The sequence below is a fragment of the Castanea sativa genome, chromosome 11 (genome assembly GCF_040712315.1).
Source record: "Castanea sativa cultivar Marrone di Chiusa Pesio chromosome 11, ASM4071231v1".
NCBI classification, from domain to species: Eukaryota; Viridiplantae; Streptophyta; class Magnoliopsida; order Fagales; family Fagaceae; genus Castanea; species Castanea sativa.
In genome coordinates this window covers 50,859,539-50,877,833 of record NC_134023.1, presented here as the reverse complement: position 1 = coordinate 50,877,833, position 18,295 = coordinate 50,859,539, and the positions used below count along the sequence as shown (strand labels likewise).

Sequence of the window (18,295 nt, the reverse complement as noted above, 5' to 3'; positions counted from 1 at the left end):
CCAAGTATATCGACAAAAATCATCCACAAATATGACAAAATATTTTGATCTCCCTTCAGTGGGAATAGGTGTCACGCCCCAACCCCAAAGGGTTCAAAGCGTGAGAAAGACATCTCAAGTACCTGTAAATTTTTACTTTTTGACAATTCAACCCACATAAATCCTATATCAACATCAAGAATTATCTTAATAATTCCACTGAATATACTCTCAAAATAGGTCAGAGCTCTAAGCATTAATTACAAAGACCATTGGCCATAAAAGAATAGAGGTCTGGATAATAATTACATATCAACAGCTTATCCCATCAGTGGGAAATATAGTCACAACCACTATAATATACAAAAGAATGAGTCAAGCCTATTCTAAAATGTACATCATCAAATAACTCCATTACAAAAGTTTAGCCTCCATTAGTAGTTAGTCTAACTACTATTAGCCACCAAAAGCTGTCTCAAAATATTGTTGCCTACTCTGAAAAGTTAATAAAAGTAATGGGATGAGACAGGGCCCAGTAAGCAGCATAATTAATGGGGGTGGGGGAAACGCAAGTTTCATCTTCAATAATAATAATACGACAAAAATGATTAAATAATGAAATACCAAATTTCTCTAAGTAACTACCTTGAAACAATATACTATAATCTGTGAGTACTAACAATATTAATTCCAAAACCATAATATCTAACATAAGATAAATTATCACAATAATATACCACGCTACCACATAGACCGGTCAGGGGATCCACCCATTCACAACTAGCATGATATTGTTCTCTCTGGTATGCAGACTCTTGCCCCCATGGACAGTAGCCTCACCTATACCCTCAAGGTTTTTCTCTCTCCCCATGGGCAGCAGAGAGAGCGCGTCAAATAGGCCCTCTCTTGCATGTGGTCTCTTGGCCCCATGGACAGCAGCCTCACCCACACACAATCAAGGAACCTTTTCCCCCTATGGGCAGCAGGGAAGAACGCGTCATCCAAAGTGAAAAGGCACTGACCTAGATTTCATTTCGTTGTCACAAAGACTACGAAAACCAAATCGGGTGATCACCGGGAAATCACACATGGCATGGTGTTAAAACTACATGATGCTCACAAGTTACATTACTTTGAAACACAGTTTATATCCAAGTAGTTTCAGAAAAAAAAAAACTTAAAAATCTACTTCCACAAAGTTTGTAAGGTTTTTCAACTTCATTCTTGCCAAAAAGATTTTCTATCAATTTCTCAAGTACTAAGACAAGATAAGCATCTTTAAATTTTCTATTATACCATAGAATCCAAAATTTCCTTATCAAAGATTAAATAAAAGATGCTCATTTTTCCATATCAACAATTCATGCATTTTCCCAAATGCAATACCAAATATGATGCATTTTTATATATAATGTAATAGGGTCACAACACGACAATTTTAAGAAAACATATATCCATATACAATTTTTCAAAATGTGTTTGACCCAAAAACATCATTTGTGAAATATGGTAATTTTCCAAAAATATCCCATTAAGAAGCTACTTACCTCGCAACCACAAAAGCCTAACTCTCCAAGCTCCAAGGAGATTAGCTAGAACCTAAACAATATCAAGTAAACCTATCACAATAAGTCTAAAACTTGAAATTGTATCTAACCAAAATTTAGGATTTGCCAAATAAACACTTAATTAGGCAAGTCTACTATTTAACCTCATCAATAATAATATATACCATTCCCAAAGTTTCTCAACAAATTTATTCACAAGGTATCAACTCCAATTTATAAAGTTAACCAATTTCATAATATCTCCAACATTATGACTAGTTTTCATAATATTTACACTACATCATTAAGAGACCCATGAAAGCAAAAATCAACATATCCTCCAAGACAAGAAATTTAGAATTTCACTAACACCAAATAAACCCAATGACAATGGCAAAATTAAATTTACCAACCATCATACATTATATCTTAAAACCCCTGAATTTTTCCACCATACATAAACCTTGAATAGCCATTTTAGCACAAAATATATATACCCACTCGTCAAAAATTCCACCAATACAAAACCCATACATAAACACATAAATATCACTTCCAATGCTCATAAATCACATGGGTATCGTTATCAAAGCTTAGATAAAAATTATCCTCAAGCAAAAGTGTAAAACCCACTAAAAGATTAGAAATTTTTACCTCAAATAAAATGATGAAGATGCTTATGGGTTTCTAAGAATTTTTCCGGTGATCTTGCCGGAAAAATGATGGTGAGATGGTGTGTTTTGGAGAGGAGGCCGGCGGGTGAGTTGAGAAATGGGTGTGTTTAAGTGAAGAGAAAAGAAAGAAAAATGAAAAAGAGAAAGAAAGGTGAGAGCCGGCCAAAAGAGAGAAGAAATAAGAGAAAAATGAGTGGTGGAGAATGATGGGTAGTAGGGTTAGGTGGGGGGCACGTGGGAGGGGCTTAAAATCTAAGTTCTCCCCCTTTTTTTTTTTTAAAAAAAAAAAAAAGCTGATAGGGACGTGACATTCTTCCCCTCTTATAAAAATTTCGTCTTCGAAATTCTATGTACCTTAATTTTGAAAAAGGCTTGGGTATCTTGACAACATATCATCTTCACGCTCCCAAGATGCCTCTTTCTCTGAGTGATTCTTCCAAAGCACCTTTACCCAAGCTATTGTCCTTTTGAGCACTTGCTCTTTACGGTCCAAAATCTCTATAGAAACTTCTTCATATGATAAATCATCTCTAATCTGAAGGGGCTCATAGCTCAAAACATGTGAAGAGTCAGGAATGTATTTCCTCAACATAGACTCATGGAAAACATTATGAATTCCTGACAAGGCCGGTGGTAGAGCAATTCTATATTTAACTTCGCCCATTCTCTCCAAGACCTCAAAAGGCCCTACATACCTAAGGCTTAACTTACCCTTTTTACCAAATCTCATACTCCTTTCATAGGTGCAACCCTTAGGAAAACTTTATCTCCAATTTCAAGTTGCAAAGCCTTCCTTTTAATGTCATAATAGCTCTTTTGTCTACTTTGGGCGGCTCGTAGTCGAACACGAATCATATTTACCTTTTCACAAGTCCTCTGAATAATCTCTGGCCCCAATATTTTTCGTTCTCCCACCTCATCCCAACAAATTGGGGATCTACACTTTCTCCCATACAAAGCCTCATAAGGTGCTGCTTTAATACTTGAATGATAACTATTATTGTAAGCAAACTCCACCAAAGGTAAGTGACTAGCCCAATTCCCCTTAAAATCCAAAGCACATGCTCTCAACATATCTTTTAGAGTTTGAATAGTCTGTTCAGATTGTCCATCTGTCTGAGGGTGGAAAGCCGTGCTAAAATCCAATCTAGTACCCAAGGCCTTTTGCACACCACCCCAAAAACGAGAAGTAAACCTTGGGCCTCTATCTGAAACAATAGAAGTAGGTACTCCATGAAGTCTCACAATCTCATCAACATAGAGCTGAGCTAATTGATCAAGGGAGTAGTTCATCCGAATAGGGAGAAAATGAGCTGATTTTGTCATTCTATCAACAATCACCCAAATAGCATCATGCCCCTTAGGAGATCTCGGCAATCCAGAAACAAAATCCAGAGTAATTTTCTCCCACTTCCATTGGGGAATAGGAAGTGGTTGCAACAAACCCAAGGGTTGTTGGTGCAACACCTTAACCTGCTGACAAGTCAAACATTGCTCTATGAAGTGAGCAATCTCCCTTTTCATATTATTCCACCAAAAGTTTTCACGAAGATCATGGTACATCTTTGTACTACCCGGATGTATTGTATATGGGGAATAGTGAGCCTCCTATAGAATCTCCTTTTTAATCAATGAATCATTTGGCACACAAAGTCTACTCCCAAATCTCAAAACACCATCCTTAGAGATAGAAAATTCAAATTTCTTTCCACTACGCACCTCATCCAAAATTTTCTTTAGATGTGGGTCATCGACCTATGACAATTTAATTCTTTCCACCAAAGTTGGTTGAACACTCAAACTAGCTAGGTAGGCCTCAGAATGGCCCATAACAACCTCAATCTTCATCATTTCAAGATCCTGAATAATTTCCTTTCGAGAGGTTAGCAAAGCAACTGAAAAACTTGAAGGCTTTCTACTAAGAGCATCAGCTACAACATTAGCCTTACTAGGATAATAGTTAATAGAACAATCATAATCCTTAACCAGTTCCAACCATCTTCGTTGCCTCATACTTAACTCCTTTTGGGTAAAGAAATACTTCAAACTTTTATGATCAGTGAAAATCTCGCATCTTTCCCCATACAAATAATGTCTCCAAATTTTCAAAGCAAAAACAACTGCAGCCAACTCCAAGTCATGAGTGGGGTAATTTTTCTCATAATTTTTCAACTGACGGGAGGCATAAGCCACAACCTTCCCATTTTGCATCAACACATAACCAAGTCCCTTATGAGAAGCATCACTATAAATGACAAAACCCCCTGTACCTGAAGGGATAATTAACACTAGAGCTGTGACCAACCTCCGCTTTAGCTCTTGGAAGCTTTTCTCACAATCTTCCTTCCACTCGAATTTAACATTCTTCCGAGTTAGTTGTGTCAAAGGAGCTGCAATGCGGGAAAACCCCTCTACAAATCTTCTATAGTAACCAGCAAGGCCCAAGAAACTTCTAACCTCACTCACATTTGTAGGCCTATCCCAATTAACCATAGCTTCTATCTTATTAGGATCCACTGTAATTCCATCCTTAGATATCACATGACCCAAGGACACCACTTGATTCAACCAAAATTCACACTTCTTCAGCTTAGCATACAACTTCCTTTCTCTTAGAATCTGTAAAACAATCCTCAAATGTTCTTCATGCTCTTCTTGACTCTCAGAATAAATCAAAATATCATCAATGAACACAATGACAAATTGATCCAAATACTCATGAAATACCCTATTCATCAAATCCATAAAAGCAGCAGGGGCATTAGTTAATCCAAACGGCATCACCAAAAACTCATAATGACCATATCTAGTCCGAAAGGCCGTCTTTGGTATATCCTCACCCTTAATCTTCAACTGGTGGTAACCAGAACGAAGATCAATCTTAGAAAAGACTTGTGCTCCTTGCAACTGATCAAATAGGTCATCAATACGAGGCAAAGGATATTTATTCTTAATGGTGACTCTATTAAGCTCATGATAATCAATACATAACCTCATAGACCCATCCTTTTTCTTGACAAATAAAACTGGAGCTCCCCAAGGTGAGGCACTAGGGCGAATAAACCCCTTGTCCAACAATTCTACCAATTGCTCCTTAAGCTCTTTCAACTCTGTGGGTGCCATTCTATAAGGTGCCTTAGAAATAGGTGCAGTACCTAGAAGAAGATCAATAGAGAACTCAATCTCACAATCCGGGGGCAACCCAGGTAAATCATCAGGAAAAACATCCGAAAATTCCCTCACAATGGGAATGTCTCCTATCTCCAATTCCCTACTTTGTGAATCCACTACACTAGCAAGGAATCCTTGACATCCCTTTCTAAGCAAGCGATTTGCTTGTATGCATGATATCACACGAGGCATAAAAGGCAAACACGAAGCCTTAAATAAAAATTCTGATTCACTTGGAGGCCTAAACACCACTTCTTTCTCAAAACAATGCACACTAGCATGGTAAGAAGCCAACCAATCCATGCCCAAAATAACATCAAAATCATGCATATCCAACAACACCAAATCAGCCAAAATCTCTCTACCCTCAATACAAATAATACAAGACTTAAGCACAAGATTAGTCATTAAAGTATCACCAACAGGGGTAGAAACCGATAACTCAAAGTCAAGTAGTTCGGGGCTCTTATCATGATTCTTAGGAAATGCACAAGAACCAAAGAATGCGTAGAAACAGGATCAAAAAGAACTTTAGCATGTGTAGAGAACAAAGGAAGTATACCTGCCACCACCGTATCCGTGGCCTGAGCATCCTAAGTAGTCAAGGCATACACTCTACCTTGCACCTTCTTCCCATTGTCATTACCCTTTGTAACTTGAGATGAGGAAGAGGAACCCGAGCCCTTAGAACTTGGGCAATCCCTAGCAAAGTGTCCGGGTTGCATACAAACAAAACAAATCTTGACCCCATCACAATTTTGTCCATCATGAAGTTTACCACAACGAGAGCAAGACTTCTTATCACCAGACTGAGGAAAGGCACTCTTGCTATGCCTAGAAGATTGTCCTTTATTACCCGAGTTTTTAAAGAATCCTTTCTTATGCCCTTGACCCTTACCATGTTGAGAAGGAAAGGGCACTTGCTTCTTTTCACTCTCCTTGGCATTGGGGTTGTGCTTATAATCTCCTTTAAGACTCATTGCCCGTTTCACAGCCTCAGTATAAGTATCCACTCCAGAGGCTATAATGAGAGGGCGAATCCTACCATCAAGGCCTTCCCGAAACTTTTTCACTTTCTTAGATTCATTTGGAATTAAGTAAGGAGCAAAGCGAGAGAGCTCAACAAACTTAGCGGCATACTCCTCCATTGTTATAGCCCTCTGAACCAAATCAGAATATTCTCTTGCCTTACGATCCCTCACTACATCTGGGAAGTATGTCCCATCAAAAACTTCCTTAAAGTTCTCCCAAGTAATGGGAGTGCTCAACAAACACTTAGCGCCTCTCCACCATCTCTCAGCAGGACCCTGAAGAGTATAAGTGGCATACTCCACCTTCTCAACATCAATGCATCTAAGAGCTCTCAGTAATTTTTCCATCTTTAGCAGCCAGTTCTCTGCTGCTATAGGATCAGGTCCCCCATCATAAGTTGGAGGGTTTTGCTTATTGAAATCCGGAAAAAGGCAACCATCCCTCCTCCGTTCACCACCCTGGACTGCTCTAGCAATCCTAGCATAAATCCTATTTGCCACTGCCTCCTCATCAATCTCACCACCATCAGGAGTGACAGGTCTCTCACGCTCTTGGCATTGCCTATGGCCATGCTTAGGAGCTGTAACCTCATCCACATGCCTTACTTTACGTGCTTTCTTTTTAGGAGGCATAGTGTACCAAAGTACTTATACCTATACCCAAGAAACAAGCAAGTAAATCACAAGGCAACATAGAAGGTTAACACAGAAAAGATAGAGAAGAAAAGGACTAGCAGGTGGAAGCTGAAACAAAGGTATAAAATAAAGAATTCATCAACCCCTAATGCTCTGACTTAGATCAAAATCAATTCCTATTTTCAAAAGTCTACAGAATCATAACCTATGCTTTGATACCACAACTGTCACGCCTCAAACCCCAAAGGGTTCAAAGCGTGAGAAAGACATCTCAAGTACCTGTAAATTTTTACTTTTTGACAATTCAATCCACATAAATCCTATCAAGTATGAACATCAAGAATTATCTTAATAATTCCACTGAATATACTCTCAAACTAGGTTAGAGCTCTAAGCATTAATTACAAAGACCATTGGCCACAAAAGAATAGAGGTCTGAATAATAATTACATATCAACAGCTTGTCCCATTAGTGGGAAATATAGTCACAACCACTATAATATACAAAAGAATGAGTCAAGCCTATTCTAAAATGTACATCATCAAATAACTCCATTACAAAAGTTCAGCCTTCATCAGTAGTTAGTCTAACTACTATTAGCCACCAAAAGCTGTCTCAAAATATTGTTGCCTACTCTAAAAAGTTTATAAAAGTAATGGGATGAGACAGGGCCCAGTAAGCAGCATAATTAATGGGGGTGGGGGAAATGCAAGTTTCATCTTCAATAATAATAATATGACAAGAATGATTAAATAATGAAATACCAAATTTCTCTAAGTAACTACCTTGAAATAATATACTATAATCTGTGAGCACTAACAATATTAATTCCAAAACTATAATATCTAACATAAGATAAATTATCACAATAATATATCACACTATCACATAGACCGGTCAGGGGATCCACCCATTCACAACTGGCATGATATTGTCCTCTCTGGTATGTAGACTTTTGGCCCCATGGACAGCAGCCTCACCCATACCCTCAAGGTTTTTCTCTCCCCCCATGGGCAGTAGAGAGAGTGCGTCAAATAGGCCCTCTCTTGCATGTGGTCTCTTGGCCCCATGGACAGTAGCCTCATCCACACACAATCAAGGAACCTCTTCCCCCCATGGGCATTAGGGAAGAACGCGTCATCCAAAGTGAAAAGGCACTGACCTGGATTTGATTCCGTTGTCACAAAGACTACGAAAACCAAATCGGGTGATCATCGGGAAATCACACATGGCATGGTGTTAAAACTACATGATGCTCACAAGTTACATTACTTTGAAACACATAGTTTATATCCAAGTAGTTTCAGAAAAAAAAAAACTTAAAAATCTACTTCCACAAAGTTTGTAAGGTTTTTCAACTTCATTCTTGCCAAAAAGATTTTCTATCAATTTCTTAAGTACTAAGACAAGATAAGCATCTTTAAATTTTCTATTATACCATAGAATCCAAAATTTCCTTAACAAAGATTAAATAAAAGATGCTCATTTTTCCATATCAACAATTCATGTATTTTCTCAAATGCAATACCAAATATGATGCATTTTTATATATAATGTAATAGGGTCACAACACGACAATTTTAAGAAAACATATATCCATATATAATTTTTCAAAAGGTGTTTGACCCAAAAACATCGTTTGTGAAATATGGTAATTTTCCAAAAATATCCCATTAAGAAGCTACTTACCTCGCAACCACAAAAGCTTAACTCTCCAAGCTCCAAGGAGATTAGCTAGAACCTAAACAATATCAAGTAAACCTATCACAATAAGTCTAAAACTTGAAATTGTATCTAACCAAAATTTAGGAATTGCCAAATAAACACATAATTAGACAAGTCTACTATTTAACCTCATCAATAATAATATATACCATTCCCAAAGTTTCTCAATAAATTTATTCACAAGGTATCAACTCCAATTTATAAAGTTAACCCATTTCATAATATCTCCAACATTATGACTAGTTTTCATAAGATTTACACTACATCATTAAGAGACCCATAAAAGCAAAAATCAACATATCCTCCAAGACAAGAAATTTAGAATTTCACTAACTCCAAATAAACCCAATGACAATGGCAAAATTAAATTTACCAACCATCATACATTATATCTTAAAACCCCTAAATTTTTCCACCATACATAAACCTTGAATAGCCATTTTAGCACAAAATATATATACCCACTCATCAAAAATTCCACCAATACAAAACCCATACATAAACACATAAATATCACTTCCATTACTCATAAATCACATGGGTATCACTATCAAAGCTTAGATAAAAATTATCCTCAAGCAAAAGTGTAAAACCCACCAAAAGATTAGAAATTTTTACCTCAAATAAAATGATGAAGATGCTTATGGGTTCCTAAGAATTTTTCCAGTGATCTTGCTGGAAAAATGATGGTGAGATGGTGTGTTTTGGAGAAGAGGCCGGCGGGTGAGTTGAGAAATGGGTGTGTTTAAGTGAAGAGAAAAGAAAGAAAAATGAAAGAGAGAAAGAAAGGTGAGAGCCGGCCAAAAGAGAGAAGAAATAAGAGAAAAATGAGTGGTGGAGAATGATGGGAAGTGGGGTTAGGTGGGGGGCACGTGGGAGGGGCTTAAAATCTGACTTCTCCCCTTTTTTTTTTTTAAAAAAAAAAAACTGACAGGGACGTGACAATAGGTGCAGGACCCTAAATATCAGAATGCATAAGATCAAAAGGTGCAGAAGAAAAGTAGTCACTATTATTAAAGGACAATTTTGTTTGTTTGCTAAAATGACAAGAAGTGCAATCAAATTTTTGAAACTGAACTGAACTTAAATGACCTTGAGAAGCTAACAACTGAAGACGAGATAAGGATGGATGACCAAGACGATGCCATAGATTAGGTGAAGGGGTGGTAGTGGTAGCAACTGCAGAAACAACTTGTGAAGGAATCTTCAAGTCATGAACCTCAAACATGCGATCAACCTTATGGCCTGTCCCAAGCACTTGACCCGTCCGGGGATCCTGCACATCCACACCATGATTAGTAAATAGAAGATCTACGCCTAATTCACAAAGTTGACCAACAAAAAGTAAATTGAGGGATAACTTTGGGATATGAAAAGTGTCACTAAGGGATAAGCAAGGAGAAGAGATTGTTCCTTTATGACTAACAGGCATAGGAGTTCCATCAACAGTGTAAATGGTGATTGGATGTGCTAAGGGTGCCTTATCAGAAAATCAGAATTCATCAAGAGTCATATGGTTACAACATGTAGTATCAAAAAACCAAGGTTGTTTACTTGAGGTGACAGAAAGAGCAGTGGAAGTGAGGGATAAAACCTGTTGAACAACTGCCTTAATATCAGCCGTAGTGAGGAAGCTAAAGATGGACCTGTAGCAACTGATGGATCTAAAGGACATACAGCAGCTACCCAGTGAAGAGAAGCTTTATTCTGCTCTTGCACAAATTTCTATAGTTTGCGACAAATTGCGATGTCATGGCCTTTAGCACGACAAAACTCGTAGCGAGTACCTTGGGAAGATTGAGAGGTGGGACACCCAGAGTTTATTCGTGGAGGAGTAGTGAATGCAGCAATGGGAGGCTGTGGAGATGGTGTAGCCAATACATGATCAGATGATGACATGTGATGAGTAGGCCGACGGTTCTCCTCAGAAATGAGCTCCTTGACTGCAGCATCAAGAGAAGGAGTAGGAGACTGGCTAAGCAGAGAAGCCCTAGTAGACTCAAAATTCTCACGTAAACCCATCATGAAGTGCATAAATTTACGGTGATCTCGATATTTGACAAAGAGCTCAATGTCCTTAGAACACACTAGTGGAGGATCTGCAGTGAAAGTTGTTCCCACATAGTAGAAGTTTGAGAATAATAATAAGAAATAGACTGACCTGTCTCTTGGCACATTTGATAAAGCTTTGATTCAATGTGGAACTCCAAGCTTGAATCATTAGTACAATTATAGCGATCGGCCAAAAATTTCCAAGCAGCCTCAGCAGTCTCAAGACGAGGAAGAAGATTATGAAAGGAGGGAATAGTGGTATTGATAAACCAAGACAAGATCTTACTTTGAATACTCTCCCATTCCTCTAGGCATTCTTCATAATCATTCGTTGTAACAGCAGTCTTGGAGGCATCTTCAGCAGCTATGGCTTTGGACTTAGGGTTTGGTACTAGCTTAGGAATTGAACTAGTCACATATCTCCATAGTTTATGACCCTTGAGGAAGATAGTCATATTCTGAGACCATGCATGATAGCTAGTAGGACCATCCAACATAATGGTGATAGGATGTATGATATCTCGATCATTTTGTTGAGCCATAATGAGAAAAATGACCAAAAAATGGGATTTAGAGACCTTAAATGCAAAAATAGAGCTCAAAATCGGAATCTACGCGAAAAATTGGGCAAGACAGGTCCTGTTGAAATTTTTTTACTTTGGTCGAAGTCAACGGTCAACGATCTGGTCAAAGTCAACGGCTCGTATGCTGACGTTGTAGTGTGACATCACCCTAGGGCTGACGTGGCAGTTCGTGAAACGGAGCAGGCGCGTGGGGTACGTGGAGGCATGTGACGGCACTGTCCTGGTGTGTGGGGCGCGTGAGAGTGGCTGACGGCGCGTGACGGCGCATGTAACAAGTGCTCGTGAGGCAGAAACTTCAGCTGACACGTGTGGGTGCGTGGGAGGTGGTTTCTGGCGACGCTTTGCTGGGTTTTGCCCAGGATTGGAAGATATGTCAATCTATGCCTTGACTTTGGCAGTTTGATCAACAAAACTGACAAAATCCAAGTGTTCTAGGGGCTGTGGGCGTGACGACGGTGACTTGTTTTTGACAGTGACTACTAGATGAAGGCGAGGGCAGTAGAAGAACGCTGGAGATGTCCACAGGAACCAGAAAGTCAGAAAAATGGCTTTGATACTATGTTAACAATATAAAGTGAGAGAGAAAGACTGAATAGTCTGTATATTTTGTGTATAACAATGTACAATAGAGAGCCTTATTTAGGCTAGGTATGTGTGCAGTACAAGTAATATGAGTGAACTACAAGTACAATATACTGGGCTAAGCCCAATGGGCTAAACTAGTATAAGCTATACACTAACAGAAACATTGTTTCAGCTTTCATGAAGAGTTTGTTCAGTCTTTTGTTGTTTTGCTTTACCACTGAATGCTTATAATAATATCACTGTTTCTTGTTTGGGTAATGCCTATTATTCATTCTTCTTTTAATTAAGAATAACTATCCAATGTCAATGTCCTGTGTTATGCGCATGTACGACATAAGTTCATTTTAATAATTTTAATAAGAAAAACTATTTCTATGGCTCATATTAAATTACAAATTACATGTTCTAACTTTGTTTAAAATTCAGTTAAATCATGCAACTCTTGATTTATTCATTCTAGCCTTATAATTTTTATTTTTATTTTATTTTGGTTTGTGTGTGTGTGTTTATCGTAGTCCTTTTGTGTCATTTCATGACAATGTGCTGTGAAGTGTCTTAAAAATTGACATAGGCTAGTTTTTAGATTGGCTTAAAATATTGTTTCAATCTCTAAAATTTGTACCAAATTTGTTTTTTTGTCCGAAAAGTTTTGTAATTGTTTCAGTTTTTGTCCTTCTATCAACCTCTGTTAACTTTTATCCTATGTGTCTAAAAGAGTGCTGTAATGGTATAATTTTAGCATCAAATAATTTGACATGGACCAATTCATATTTTTTTGGGGGGAAAAAAGACATATATCACTAAAAAATGGGTTCTTGCTGACCGCATTTTCTCATTGTTTCTCACCTAGCCAAACACAAACAAAAAACCATGCTCTATGTGATGAGTTTAATTGCCATTTTCCATTAAAGACGACACCATTACAAGTCCTTCCATTTGTAAATATATATTTCAATACCATCTCTTCAAGGATGATGGGGACAAGATATGGATAAAGCCAAAACTTGGAGTTAGGAACTAGAAGTAAAAAAAAAATCCTTTATAAAACTCCAAATAAGCATTCATTTAGTATCAACAAACCATCAACAAAGAGAAAGATACAAAATCGTTGTTTCTTAATACTGAAAGGGAAACTTGGAATTTTTATAGATCTTTAAAATCATCCATGATTGAATCCGTACTCATCTTCCATATATATATATATATATATTTTTTTTTTGTGAATGTCAGTTTTGATGATGTTGAGGGTTCTTTTTACGTTTCTTGTACCTTAGACACACATCTTGATGTTATTAGATAACGCTTAGTCTAGGCTTTTTCTAAGAAGGAAGTTTGGCCAAGCGCTTCGCAGAATGGGCTCCAAAGTACCATTCTGCCGCTGCCAGTTTGTGTGCAAATTTTGAGTCCAAAGTTCAAGGGAAGACGCAGCAAAGTGGGTTTATCCTCAATTTTTTCCGCAGAAGGAAATTTTCTCTAGTTTTTGCCACAGATCTAACTTTTCTGCTATGCAACAAAACTTTTTGTTATGCAGTAAAACCGTCTGCTGTGTAGTAAAGTTGTTTGTTGTGCATTAAAGCCTTCTGCTGTGCAGTAAAGTCTTTTGCAATGTGAATGACTACTCTTCATTTTTTACTGCAGAAATACTTTTCTACTTCCTACACATAAACAAATCTAAAACCCAAAGAAAATACCAATCAAGCAAATGTTTGCTTACATGGGTTAGCATATTCTCAAATATATACATATACATATTCGTAAATATACTTATATGTATTCACATATCCATATATAAAATACATTTTGCAGAACATGAGAAACAAGATATATGTATATATACTTATGGCAGGATAATGATTAGTTTGTGTCAAAAGTAAAACTCGTAATAACAAATAAAGAAGAAAACTTCAGCAGAAAAGGTTTAGCTAGTATAGTAGCTAACACGGTAAATATAATAAAAAAGGTGCAATAGCAGAATAACTAGTACAACAAGTAAAAATACCACAGCAGGACAACTAATGCAGCAAACATGATAAAAAAACATGCTACAGCAGAATAACTAAATACAACAAATATAAGTTATATTGAGAGAAATTAAATATATTTACAATAGAAATCAAGTATTGAATCTTCCCATAGAATAAGTAAATCAAGAAGGAACCCGAACCCCAACTTGAACAACCTTGTCATAGGCTTCTGCCATTAAAGTTGTGCATTTTGGAGAATAGGTCTAAATAGCTACTAGCTATTACTTTTGGAGACTTCAAAGAGTGGGTATGCTAAGAGGGAGGGAAAAAATGGTCTATTGATGCATGCTCCTATTCTTACCGTGTTTTCTCTCTTCTTTTTACCACTTTCTTTCTTTCTCTCCATTCTTTTTTTTACTCTTAGTTTCTAACTACTATCTTGCCATGGGTTGTTTTTTTCCCTTTTGGATCCCCCTCTCCCTGGGTGCCTCCCTTAGGTGCTCATTGCTCTCTTACCATGGGTTCCCCCCTTAAGTGCTCCTCCATTCGGTCTCTCCCCTCTCATCTATGGCTACCTCCTCCTTTTATAGTGAGCTAATTCAATGAGATTTCTCCCTTTTACCCCTAGGACTTCACCAATTATTTTTCGTTTGTTGTGGGCATCCCTTTAAGACTACCCACCAACCCATTGGTTGCCCCGACCACTGTCATTGCTTAGTACATGTTTGTTGCACCATTACTCATTTCACGAAAAAATTTCCTTTTGTTTGTTCTTGCTGTATACCTCTATCTCTAGGTTCAAATGGATAAGGATTGAGCTACCTCACTACCTAGCTCTATGGCATGCATCAGATGGTCCCAACCATTTATTACTTCTTTTGGATAAGATACCATCCTAGCAAGGTATATTCCCAAAAGAAGTCATGGCAGGAAACCAAATATAGACCCCCTTTTCCCTCCACCACCAAACCACACCCTCTGAATCTCTTTGGTCGTGGGCCTACCTCCCTTGTATTGGCTGGGTACAGGTTGGTGGTGCTCCGACCCTCTGTGCTTGCTCCACTATCTTTTGTTTTTGTTTTCTTTCATTCCCACGCCGTTTCTCCCGTAGCAGATTAGTTCTATTTCATTCTGCTGTGTGTTTGTTGTCTTATTTCTTCATGCGTTTCCTGCTGCGTTTGTCATTTCCTTTGGTTTGGATTTTCTTTCCTTCACGTGATTCCTGCTACTGACATTTCCTGCTACTCCTTGTTTCTTTTCATCGTGCTTCTTCATATTAGTTTTTCACTCCTATCCCTTTATACAAAAAGATTTGGGCCTTTGTGGGCCAGATAATGTTTACTGGATCAAAAGGGTCTTGAGCCCAATTTGTCTTTATCTGCTGAAGCCATTCTACCAAAGAACTGTATTCTGCGGTAAAGCTGTATTTTGCTACAGATCGCTTTACCTTGCATTTCTTTCTTTGGACCTCTCTTGTTCTTTGGTATTCTTGGTGGGCCTTTGGGCCTTACTTTTCATTGGGCTTTCCTCCATATGGGCTTTTGGGTACGGATTCAAAAAAATGGGCATCAACAGATGACATTCATAGCTAAAAATACTCCCTTCATAGTTTCTCACTTTCTCTTCTCTCGAGTAGGTTGCTTAATAGTTTTGTGTGTCTTTTATGTGTGCATTTGCTACTGGGTAAGGGCAAAATTATTTTGTTTAAAATTTTTTAAAGGGTTAGATTGTTTGTTTTGGGTAAAATGGATTGATTAAGCTTAATTTGTTTTGTTTTGTTTTTTTTAATGGCCTTTAAAATGATTAATGATATTGTTAAAGAGGGGGCCAAACGTAATTTTATTGAACTAAATTACTAAAATTAGTACTTTTTTTTAATTATAAAATTTGGGGGGGCATTGCACCCAATGCCAATGAATTGCTCTATCTAGTTATGAATAGCTCTGTCCCTGGGCTGGGATAAGATACAAAGAACGGTCATGGTCCACTTTGAAGACAATTTACAGACAACACAATTACAAGTCTAATTACCATTTGCCATCGCAAAAATAGAAAAAGAAAAGATTTTGGCCCAAGGCTTGGAGATTTTTCTTGAGAGAGGTGTTTGGTACTTATTAGTTAGGAAGATTTGGGCCTAACTATAGTTCTCTCACGGACTGGAATTCGTAAATCAGCTTTGCTACTGGAGAGAAATATGGCCAGACCTACCAAACTTAAGGTCTAGATATATCCCATTAGATATAGGTTTTCGTGTACCTATTCCACCTTATTATTCTTCTTCAATTGCCATGTGAACCAATTTGGTATATATCCCTACTTTGATCATGTAGCATCGATTCCAGTTATTTCTTATATATTTATATATATACTCTATATATACAACAATACAATTATACAAATCAAAGGCTTAGTTCTTTTGAGGTCAGTTTGAATCTTCGACCAATTAGTTAGAGTTGGCTATATATTTATATATATATATATATATATATATATATATATATATATATATATATATATATATATATATATGTATATTCTTCTCTTCCATTTTACTTTATTTAAAGTCATATTATTTGTTACTCTAATTAATTAACATGTCACCTTTTATTACTTTTTAAATTTGTTTTCCTCTATTTTTTTTCCTCATCTTGAATAAGGTTACTCTTTTTAACTGCTACATTAGTTTTTCTTTGAACATTTCCATACTCTCTTAAGTGACCCTTCCACATATTTGTTGGGGTGCATGGCACCTAATAGAGTCCAGCCCACGTGGAATTCTATTTTAAGATGAAATAGGTGAGGTAGTATGCAAGTACAAGAATACTATTCTTAATGTAATTAGGAATAGTGTAGGCGGCAGAAGCTTTTATAAAAAAATCTTAGCGCATGTGGTTTCATGATAGAGAGAGATTCAGAGAGAGACTAAAGAGTGAAACACAATTTTGAAGCTGACTGAAAGAAAAAGAATAGTGCTTTGTGTGGCACAGAGGAAAAATAGAAAAATGTCTTTTGCCTAAAAAACACAAGAAAGATAAATTGAGCTTTTTGTAGGATGATTATTTGGGTGCTACAACCACAGAGAGTTGAAATATTAAGAGTGGAAGATCTTGCTATTGGGTTTTGTGGTGAGATTGTATTTATTCCTACAGATATTATTGTATTTTTCCAATTTATTGTGAACACAGGTTGTCGAGGGTTCTTTTTACGTTTCTTGTACCTTAGACATGCGTTTTGATGTTATTGGACAACGCTTGGTCTAGGCTTTTTCTAAGAAGGAAGTTGGGCTTGGCGCTTCGCGGAATGGGCTCCAAAGTACCATTCTGCTACTGCCAGTTTGTGCAAAAATGTTGAGTCCAAGTCCAAAGGAAGACGCTGCAAAGTGGGCTTATTCCTTGTTTTTGTCATAGAAGGAACTTTTCTCCAGTTTTTGCCGCAGGTCTAACTTTTCTACTGAGCAGTAAAACTGTCTGCGGTGCAGTAAAACCGTCTGCTATGCAGTAAAGCATTCTGTTGTGCATTAAAGCCGTCTGCTGTAAGGCCTTTTGATATGCAATAAAGCTGTCTGCTGTGCATTAAAGCGATCTTCTGTAAAGCATTCTGCTGTGCATTGAAGCCGTCTGTTGTAAAATCTTTTTCTATGCAATAAAGTTGTCTGCTGTGCATTAAAGTTATCTGCCGTGTAGTAAAGCCTTCTGAAATGTGAATGACTACTCTTCATTTTTTATTGCAGAAATACTTTTTTACTTCCTGCACATAAACAAATTTAAAACCCAAAGAAAATACCAATCAAGAAAATGTTAGCTTACATGGGTTAATATATTCTCAAATATATACATACACATATACATAAATATACCTATACGTATTTACATATACCTCTATAAAATATATTTTGCGAAACATGAGAAACAAGTTATATGTATATATATACTTATGGCAGCATAATGAGTCAACAGTAAAACATGTAATAACAAGTAAAGAAGAAAGCTTCAGCAGAAAAGATTTAGCTTAACATGGTAAATACAATAAAAAGGTGCTACAGCAGAATAACTAGTACAACAAGTAAAGATACCACAGCAAGACAACTGATGTGGCAGACGTGATAAAAAACGTGCTACAGCAGAATAACTAAATACAACAGATATAAGTTTTAATGAGTGAAATAAAATATATTTGCGATAAAAAATCAAATAATGAATCTTCCCATAGAATAAGTAAACTAAGAAAGAACTCAAACCCCAACTTGAACAACCTTGTCATAGGCTTCTAACATCAAAGTTGTTCATTTTGGAGACTTCAAAGAGTGGTTTGCTAAGAGGGAGGGAAAAGATGGTCTATTGATGCAT

At 37.1% G+C, this 18,295-nt stretch overlaps 1 long non-coding RNA gene across 1 annotated transcript; it reads right to left on the bottom strand.

Moving 5' to 3' along the window:
• Positions 1-7,401: 7,401 nt before the first annotated feature.
• On the bottom strand, positions 7,402-9,585 carry LOC142615066 (uncharacterized). The gene is made up of 3 exons (XR_012840650.1): positions 9,383-9,585; positions 8,729-8,780; positions 7,402-7,674 (listed from the first exon to the last, which is right to left on the bottom strand). It is a non-coding gene; the product is annotated as an uncharacterized LOC142615066 (long non-coding RNA).
• Positions 9,586-18,295: the final 8,710 nt, after the last annotated feature.